The 10609-nt window shown below is 38.5% G+C and overlaps 1 pseudogene; it reads left to right on the top strand.

Moving 5' to 3' along the window:
* Positions 1 to 440: 440 nt before the first annotated feature.
* LOC130016121 (uncharacterized) lies at positions 441 to 537 on the top strand (annotated as a pseudogene).
* Positions 538 to 10609: the final 10072 nt, after the last annotated feature.

The following is a 10609-nucleotide window of genomic DNA, read 5'->3' as shown; positions in this document are numbered from 1 at the left end:
TCCGTTCAAGTTGAACTTATAATAATGTGGAATGAAATCATCAATATGCTCCTCACCTCTTCCTTCAGGAGAAAAATCCTACTTACATTCAAGGTGGTCAAAGTGCAGACAACACCATCCACCTTTTCCTGGAGATGTACGCGGGACTGCGGTGAGAACAGCAAAAGGCTCTAGTTTAATGGTATTAATGAAGGTTTCAGGGAAGTGCATTAAACAGGACTCATATAACATCTTCTAAAAGAATTATTTTGTAAAACTGATGCCTTGATTATGGTAAAAGATAATATGGTAAAAACCATATTTTTCTTTCTGGGACATTAAAGTTCTAAATCTATCAAGCTGCTTTGAAATACTTTCCTTGATTAGGTACCACTCTCTGCCATAGGGTAAGTAAGGACAACACTCAAAGTAATCAGAAGAGAAAAATTAACTCCTACTAGGTTTGGTTACACATATACTAAAATTGAAATGATACAGAGATTATCATGGTCCTTGCACAGAGACGACATGCAAACTTGTAAAGAGCTCCATATTTTTGTTGCAAGAAGAACTAACACGGCTACTTTAAGCTAAGGCAATCCCCACAAGTACAAAAATTCTACATAAAGATAGCACAAATCCCCATAACAACAATCTCTCTCAATGTCTATGGACTAAATGTGCCAATTCAGAGGCACAGAATAGGAAGATGAATTAGAAAACTGAACCCAACATTCTGATGCCTGCAAGAAACACATCTGATCAATCAAAGCAACCATGGGCTAAAAGTAAAAGGCTGGAAAACAAGTCTTCAAGAAAAGAACACCTCCACAAAGCTGGGGTAGCCATACTAGTATCAGACCACGTGGACTTCAGGCTAAAGGTTATAAGAGACAGTGAATGTCATTCTTCACGATCATGGGATCTTTACATCAGAAAGAACTCACCCTCCTCAATGTAGATGCTCAATGACAGACCAGCAAAATACTTAAAAACAACTTCTAATAGACTTAAAAAAAAAAACATTGATAGCAAAACAGTACTAGGTGGAGATTTCAACACTACTTTGTCACTTCTCAATAGATCATACAGACTAAATCTCAGCAAGGAAATATTGTATTTAAGGGAAGTAATGAACAACCATTGGCTTAGAGAAGAAATCAAAGAGGAAATAAAAAGTTTCCAGAAACAAATGAGAATGAGGACGCGAGCTAGCAGAACTTGTGGGACACAGCAAAAGCAGTGTTAAGAGGAAAGACTATAGCTCTGCCAGAATTCATCAGGAAGAAAGAAAGGGCCTACATGAATAAATTAGAGCTCAAGATTTTGGAAAATGACCAACAAAAGGAGTGCAAACTAGGCTGGAGCAAGGAAATAATAAAATTTGTAGTAGAAATCAATGAGCTAGAATCCCAAAATACAATCCAGAAGACCAATAAAAGCAAAAGCTTGTTATTTGAGAAAATAAACAAGATCAATAAACCTCTAGAAGCCTCTCAAAGAAACAGAAAGAATTCTAATAAATCGAATCAGAAATGCAAAGGGGGGTATCCTAATAGAAACTACAGAAATCCATAGGATCATCAGAGATTATTTTGAGAATCTTTGCAGCAGGAAATGAGAGAATCTTGAATAAATTGATAAATTAATGGATTCCAATTACCTCCCAAGGCTGAACCAAGAAGATTTGGAATACTTGAACCTATCACTACCAAGGAAATTGAAATGATGGTCAAAATATCCCCCCAAACAGAATCCGTGGCCCATATGGATTCAATAGTGAAATATTTCAATCCTTTAAAGAGGAACTGCTGCCAACATTTTTCAAGATTTTCCAGGAAATTGAAGAAACAGAAATGCTCCCAAATAGTTTCTATGAGGCAAAGATCACCCTAATACTCAAAACAGACAGAGACACCACAAAAAATGAAAATTACAGACCTATTTCCTTGATGAATACAGATACACAGATTCTCAAGAAAATACCAGCAAAGAGAATCCAGAAACTCAACAAAAGATCACACACTATGACCAAGTAGGTTTATCTTGGGGATGCAAGGATGGCTTAACATTCTCTAGTCAATCAACAGAATACACCATCTCAATAAAATAAAGATAAAAGTCATGTCATCATATCGATAGATGTAGATAAAGCATGTGATGAGATCCAGCACCCATACATGATGAAAAACTCTCAACAAAATGGGAGTTGAAAGTACTTTCTTCAATCTAGTCAAAACAAACTACCACAAACCCACAGCAAGCATTATTCTCAACGGGGAGAAAACTAAAGGCTTGGAGCAGAAATCAATGAGCTAGAATCCCAGAATACAATTAGGCACAAAACAAGTTACCCACTCTCACCACACCTATTCAACATAGTACTTGAAGTACTTGCCATAGGATTTCGGTAAAAAGAAAAGATATCAAGGGCATCCATATAAAAAAGGAAGAACTCAAGCTTTTACTATTTGGAGATGACATGATACTATACTTGGAAAATCCCAAAGAATCTACAAAAAAGCTCCTGGGAACAATAGATTTGTTTCGTAAAGTAGCATATTACAAAACCAATATCCGGTAGTCCATGGCTTTCCCATATATTTCAAATGAAAGAGAAAAAAAGAGATAGAGAAAAACAATCCCATTCACAATAATACCTCAGAAAATCGAGTATATTAGAATCAACTAAAATGTTAAGGAACTATACTTTGGTACTATTGCGGCAACATGGGAAGCTGCCATTGTTGACAACATTGACGAGGAATACAATCCACTGGTTCAGCACCTCCATGAATGTGCGAGGAATGCCAAGAGAGAGATAGCCACAAAAAATTGCCTATCTTCGAAAACTCTTGAGCTAATTCGCCAGCATGGTTTGGCGCATGCCTCAGCTGACCGCAAGCTAACGTGTGAGCGTGCAAAGCAGTGCAGAGATGCGATCAAGGAAGACCTAAAAGAGAGAAGAGCAGAAGTACTGGTAGATGCGGCAGAAGCCAGGAAAAGTATTCGGAATGCCTGCCTGTCCTTCGCCAACTATAAGACCAAAATGACTGCCCTCCGACGTCCTGATGGATCCATCACATCCTCCAGAACGGCAGTGGAGAAGATTACCATGATTTCTACTCAAATCTCTTCAATAGCCATGTCCACTTGCCTACATACCAAATTCCACAGGATGGATACGTTGTTCCCAATGTTCTCCCTTCCGAAATCTGACACGCCATTTCATTGGTAAAGAAACAAATAGCACTCGGCCCAGACAAGGTCAGACCTGAACACCTGAAGAACCTGCAGTCAGTACTTATCAATACACTGGCTCTGCTCTTCACTCGCTACCTGTCTGAATGTAAGTTTCCGTCCCAAAGGAAAACCAGCAGGACCGTACTACTGTTCAAGAAGGGAGACATCCATGGCATTGGCAACTATCGCCGGATCTGCCTATTGTCTGTCATCTACAAGTTGTTCACTGGAGTCATCCTAAATAGGATTGGCAGAACACTAGGTGAAGGACAACCATGCAAGCAAGCAGGGTTCTGCAAAGGATTCAGCACCATCGACCATATCCACATGATAACCAAGCTCATTGAAGTTTCTCTGGAGTTCAAGATGCCGCTGTTTAACGTTCATTGATTTAAAGAAGGCCTTTGATTCTGTTGAGAAGGAAGTGGTCATTGAAGCCCTAGCCAATCAGGGCATTCAAGACCAGTACATCAGAATCCTCCATGAGCTGTATTACAGATTCACTAGCAGGATCTCACCATTCTACAAAGAAGTGATCGTTGATGTCAAGAGAGGGGTGTGGCAGGGTGATACCCTTTCACCGAAACTCTTCAGTGCCACCTTCGAGAACATCATGCGACGACTGGAATGGGAAGGAATGGGAATGAAGATAGATGGTCGGCAACTACACCACCTCCACTTTGCTGATGACATTGTTTTAATAACACCAAACATCGGCCAAGCGGCACAAATGCTGGCCAACTTTGACCGTGAGTGTGGAAAGGTAGGACTACAGCTGAATCTTAGGAAAATAATGTTTATGCGAAACAGCCTTGTTCCTGATGCCCCATTCACTCTCAATTGAAGGACTATCTCCGAATGCAACAGCTATGTGTACCTAGATCGAGAGGTCAACAAGACAAATGACCTGGCACCCGAGCTGTGCAGGAGGAAGAGAGCAGCTTGGAACGCCTTCAAAAACGTCAAAGAAATAGCTAAGAGGAAGAAGAACCTCCGGCTCTGGGCACATCTCTTTGATTCCACTGTTCTTCCTGCATTAACATAGGCCTCAGAGACCTGGGCCCTATGCAAACAAGATGAGAACAGTATTCAGGTCTCCCAAAGAAGAATTGAAAGAGCTATGCTTGGAATATCAGGTTTCACTCAAATGAGAGAGATAATCTGGAGTTCTGACATCCGTTGCCGATCAAGAATCAGGGACGCTGTCTCTTATGCCAAGGAGTCGAAAATCAGATGGGCTGGTCACGTAATGAGATTTAGAGACGACCGCTGGACTAGAGCTGTTACCGACTGGATTCCATGGGATGTCAAAAGACCGCGTGGCCGCCCACCTTCCAGATGGTCAGACTTCTTCGTCAAGATCATGAAAGATCGGTTTGAGGCCCTTCATGTTCCCGGTTCGAACAGATTCCATTGGGCTACTCTAGCACGCGACAGGGACAAATGGAGATGTTACTGGCGCCCGCTCGAGCAAATCGACGACTAAGGGGAAGTTAAGTGATAAATGATAAAATTTTAAGGAACTATACAAAAAAAAAACCCTAAAAACTCTACTTCACGAAATAAGAGAGTATATGAGGAAATGGAATCACATCCCATGCTCATGGATTGAGAGGATTAACACTGTCAAAATGGCAATACACACCAAAGCTCTATAAAGATTTACTGCACTTCCTATAAGGATAGCCATAATATTTTTCAAAGAAATAGATTAAATACTCTTGAAACTCATACACAACAATAAACTCCCATGAAAAGCTAAAGCAATATTTGTTAAAAAGAAGAAGGGAACAGCTTCCCCAACTTGCAACCCTACTACAAAGTCATAGTAATCAAAATATCATGATATTCAGATAAAGACAGGCCTCATATCAATGGAATATAGTCAAATATCCTGACGCTGGCCCTCAGATTATTATTACCTAATCTTTCATAAAGGCTCAAGAAATATGAAGTTGAGCAAAGAAGTCTCTTCAACAAGTGGTGCTGGGAAACCTGGACAGAAACAGGCAAAAAAAAAAAAAATTGAACTCAGACCTCTTTATAGTGCCAGGCACAAAGTCAGATCAAATGTATTAAAAACCTCAATATCATACCTGAATTCTTAAGATATATGGAGAAAAATGTGGGACGATCCCTCCATGACATTAAAGCTAAGGGAAACTTCTAGAATGAAACACCACTAACCAAGGAAGAAGAAATGAAGATAAACAAATGAGACTACATTAAACTAAGACGTTTCTGCAACTTAGAAAAAATGGTGACCATCATAAAAACACAGCCCACATAATGGGGAAAAATTATTTATGCACTACCCATAAAATTAACCTCAAAATTCTGACTGCTGTATCGTTAAGAACACTAAATAGTTCCCGTGAATTTTATTCTTCTTCACATATATTTACTCTAAAATATTTTAGATTTCATTTTAAACCACAGGTAAAAAATAAAAATTATAATTTTTTTAAAAATTAAAAATAACCCCTATGCATAGCCAGGTGCGATCCAAAAAAAAAACAAGAAAAACAAGCAAGCAAATAAGCAAGCAAGAAAGAAATTAAAAATTAAAAAATAATGCTGTTTGCAATGCTAAGGATCAATCCCAGATCATCATACAATGGAAGACAAATGCTCTATCCCTGAGTTATATCCCTGTTCTTAAACATTTAAAAAGGTCTTTTTTGATGTCTCATTGCATTTTATTTTTTAAAAAATGCTTTTCTTAGTATACCTGGTCACCATCGTACCGCCTAATTCTTGACCTTTTCTTCACTTGTATATTTTACCTCTAAGATTCAGTTGTCATCTTATCCTTCCTATAGCCATGCTTTCCTTTGACAAACTTTCCAAGATCATGTCTGGCTTGCTTTAACATGGCATAAAATGGAAACGTTATTTTCTCTATGCTCTCACGCCAGAGGTGATGATGTTTTCGACCCAGGAGAACTCTTTTCTGGTGAGCTTCCTGGCTGTTTCTATTTGACTGCAAAATATCTAAAGGTAAGGCATCATCTTTTTGTTTTTGCATTTTTGGGTCACACCTGACGATGCACAGGTGTTACTCCTGGCTCTGCAGTCAGGAATTCCTCCTCACGGTGCTTGGGGGGACCATACAGGATGCTGGGAATCTAACCTGGGTAGGCCATGTGCAAGGCAAATGCCCTACCTGCTGTACTATAGCTCCAGCTCCACCCCCCCTCTCCATAATTCATCATCTTGAGGGCCTCAGATTTTTACCTTCGATTTAGAAACTTCATCTTTACATTGACACAGTAAATTGAAACCACAGAATCATTGAATGGCATGTTATAATGGTAGCAGCCATGAGCAAACATTCATGCCATAAGTTGGTATGAATGAATTCTGTCTCAGAGGCTTCACTTCTGAGGATACCTGTCACTACCTCCTTTCTGTTACGTATCCCAGGATCAGAATCTACATCAGGCCAGCAGTAGAAATTGTCCACCCAAAAGCTAGCCTTCCACTGGGATCAGAATCCTTGATCCATGTAACTTGTAATTTTTCATTCATGATTTGTTGACCTTGTTTCAGGCAGAGGCATCCAGAGCATAAACTCAGCTTTCCAGTAGTTTCCACAGGAAATCCAAATACCTAAGAATGTTATCATTTCTGACACCACTGTTAAAGATTTTTTTGGAATCCCACGGTAAGATACTATCATTAATGTTATAATATTACTGTTCTCCATAGTCCAGATCTCCCCAAAGAACTCTCTACCCTCCTCACTCCAAGTATAGACTCCAGTTTATCATTCTCCTGAACGTACTTCTATTTGTTTCACTCAGGTTCTCCCCTAAAGTGTACAAGTTAAGTTCATACCACTCGAAGTTCTTATTCCTAAACTACCAGAGTGGGCTTGGTCCTCAAGCTTGTGTTCTTCCTTAAAGAAATACCGTGCTTTCTTTCTGTATGTCACTCTTTGCTGCTTTGTAAAACGAGTGGTCTCTCTTGAACATATATTCCATTCCATTCCACCCAATGCCTGTTTCACAAGTTTCTAAGTGTTGTTCAATAAAATCTATTTTTCTTCACAGCGGTAGGGCGTTCGCCTTACAAGCGGTCAACATGACCGACCCGAGTTCGATTCCTCAGCCACTCTCAGAGAGCCCGGCAAGCTACCGAGAGTATTCGATATGCCAAACACAGTAACAACAAAGTCTCCAATGGAGACGTTACTGGGCCCGCTCGAGCAAATCGACGATCAACGGGAGGGCCTTTACCTTTTCTTCACTGAACTAAAAATTTTAAAACACCAGAGCATTGTTAAAATCAATATTTGTATGTTTTAAACCCCAAATTTTGAAAATGAAAGGGTGTAAAGCAATGGAATCCTACTCAGTTGTATGAAGTGAAATATTCTTATTATTTGTATAAAAAAGCATAACATGAGGATATTATGTTTAGTGACATAAGCCAGGCAGAGAGAGATAGGCATCATACAAGTTCATGCATATGTGGCATATGGAGAAAACAAATTAAAAGAATAAAATGAGACAGACAAACGTCTAAAACAATATTAATATTCTATGATTTATAATTCAATTAACAATGGTTCCTCATACACATTATTCCAACATGACACTCCTCATTCTCTCAAAAAATAAACCCTCCCTCTCCCCCCAAAACCCCAGAAACCCTCAGTCCCAATCCCCTGACTCAATTGTGTGGATCAGTTCTCCCCTTACATTGCCCTTGAACCTTTGTTGCGACCTTGCTGTGTGTCTTTACATCCCACATATGAGAAAAATCTCTCTGTATCTGTTCCTTTCCTTAAGGCTAACTTTACATGCATGATATCCTCTAGTTTCATCCAATGTTAAAAATTGTATAATTTGGATTTTTTCAAAGCCATAAAAACAAACTTTATAACTATAAGACTATTTAGTTACCAGATGGAAAGGTGTTATCAAAGTGGAAAAACTGAACAATAATGAATGACAGAGGAGGCCTTTCAATTGTGAGTGTAATGTGATACATGCATGTTGATTATCCATAATCTTAAAATTTATGAAATTCTAGTAATTCTATAATGTAATTTTAAATAATCAATACAGTATTTAAATAATTTACATTTATCTATGATTTTGACTTATCTTTTGTGTCAAACTATCAGAAATAAAAATAATGTGAGAGAGATATGGTGTAACACTATACTTTTAAACAAGAGAAGTGCTGAAAATTTCTGTGTCTTAATGAACTGTCATATAAATTGACTCCAAAATCAAATTAATATACTCAAGGAAAAATAAAAGTCAACCGATTTAATCTTTTGCCTTCACTCAGGTTCCCATCTGCTGATCTCTGGCAGAAGAAATAATTTTTATTTTATTTTATTTTTTAAAAATTTTTATTAGTGAAACACCATAATGTACAGTTGTACATTTACAAATTTTTGTTCTTGGGTTTCGATTATACAATGATCAAATGCCCATTCCTCCGCCAGTGCCCATTTTCCACCACCATGTATTCCAGTATCCCTCCCACACAGATCCCCCCCATCCCAACCTACCTCTGTGGCAGGGCATTCCCTTTTTTTCTCTCTCTCCTTTTGGGTGTAGTGGTCTGCAAAAGAGGCATTGAGTGGTAATCATGTTCAGTCCATAATCAGAATTTTTGTTTTCAAAGGATTTCTTGGCAGAGGTTTGGCATTCTTTGCTAGCAACCAACTCCTTTTCTTCTGCTTTTTTTTTCTAGAAATATATACTTATACTCAGACTGACTAGTCATGGCACCAAATTGACAAATGTACTTGTTTTTACCTCAGATCTATTTCCTTATTATCACATATAATTAGCAGTGGATAGAAAATAACTTGCCCAAAATTCGTGGGGGAAAGGGAAAAGTTTATGCTTTTCTTAGTTTGGAAAATACCTGTCACTAGTATAGTGACATTCATCTAAATATGTAAACACAATGATTAAGAAGAGGTAAACCATGACTGCCATTTCAAGGAAGAACGGGCCTTCAGCAAATATTCTTGGTTTCAGAAGGATGGCTCTGGCTTGGATGGGGGGCAAACATGAGAACTGTGAGGTACCAGCAGTTAACACATGATCTGAGGCTATGTGGTAACACTGCTGAGTAATGTGGAGAGCCATGATTAGGTAGGGTCATGGGGGAGAATGGAATGATGACAGGAAAACAGAGAAACAGGACAAGATGATGGATTCCTTTGTATTAAAGTTTTCATATCTAATGTATTAATCTGTGAAAAAGAGAACCAACTTCTTATCATTGTTCCTAGCAATATATTATCCTTACATAGAGCTTCAGGAAAAAAGGCTTCCCTTGTTAGTTATTATAGCCTGAATATCTGTGAGGTGTTTGAAATCTTTATATGTATACAGTGCTGATGACTGAAACCAATCTCACTATTTAAGTATCTAAACTGTAATGTTCTCACCATTTAACTCTCTAAACTCTGATGGCTCCAAATTTCTAAGATCAGCTTTTATCTCTTCCATTATATCCAGGCTTCTCTTCCCAACTGTCAACTCTCCCTTTCTTTCTCTCTCTCTCTACCAACTATGGTCTCCCTGCCAAAATTTGCCAAGACAAGCTTTCTTGAAATAGAGACATAAGTTGACTTCTCTTTTATTTTAAATTTAGGCAATTTTGATTTTCAAAGTCATTTAAAATGGAGCTTTGTCATACAATATTCCAATTCTAATCACACCACCAGTGTCTGCATCCCTCCACCAACAAATTACCCATTTCTCCCTGCATTCCCACCGATTTCCTTGACTAACACATTTTGAAGTTTTACTATTGTACTCTGGGTTCCATACTTACAGTAGTGTTGGCATTGGTGGTTAAGACATACACCTCAACTTTTTCATGCTGGCCTTCCTGGATCAATGCCCACTGACACCATGTAGGGGAAATATGTGAGAACAAATCATTAAGCTCCAAATTTTTCAAATAATCTTTAAACAATTCTGATCGAAATGAAAACAGTGTGAACTGGAGGGGACAACCCCCTGTCAGCCTGCAAAGTCTTTTCATTTTTCCACATTACAAAAGAAGAAATCAGTGAAGGAGGTCTGTCATCACTCCAGTTAGGTGACCCTGCTGAGGTGTGGTCAACAGGGTGTTTTGTGCTCTTCTCTCCTTCCACCAGAAGTCCCTACCCTATGATTTTTGTCTCTTCAGTCCGCATAAAATGAAAAAAAAAATTACCACACAGACATCCATGAAATGAGCCCAGCCAAGGTGATAAAAATAAATTTCAGCAAATTCATAGGTTAGTCATGGTGGTAGAAACAAAATATCATGTTTTTATATTGAATCTGCAGGAGACACAACTTACAAACCTTTTCATGATTCAGTTTCAATCATAGGATATTTTAACACCTAACCTCCACTA

This window comes from Sorex fumeus, unplaced genomic scaffold, assembly GCF_029834395.1.
Source record: "Sorex fumeus unplaced genomic scaffold, SorFum_2.1 ptg000146l, whole genome shotgun sequence".
NCBI lineage: Eukaryota > Metazoa > Chordata > Mammalia > Eulipotyphla > Soricidae > Sorex > Sorex fumeus.
This window is presented reverse-complemented; position numbering and strand designations above follow the sequence as displayed.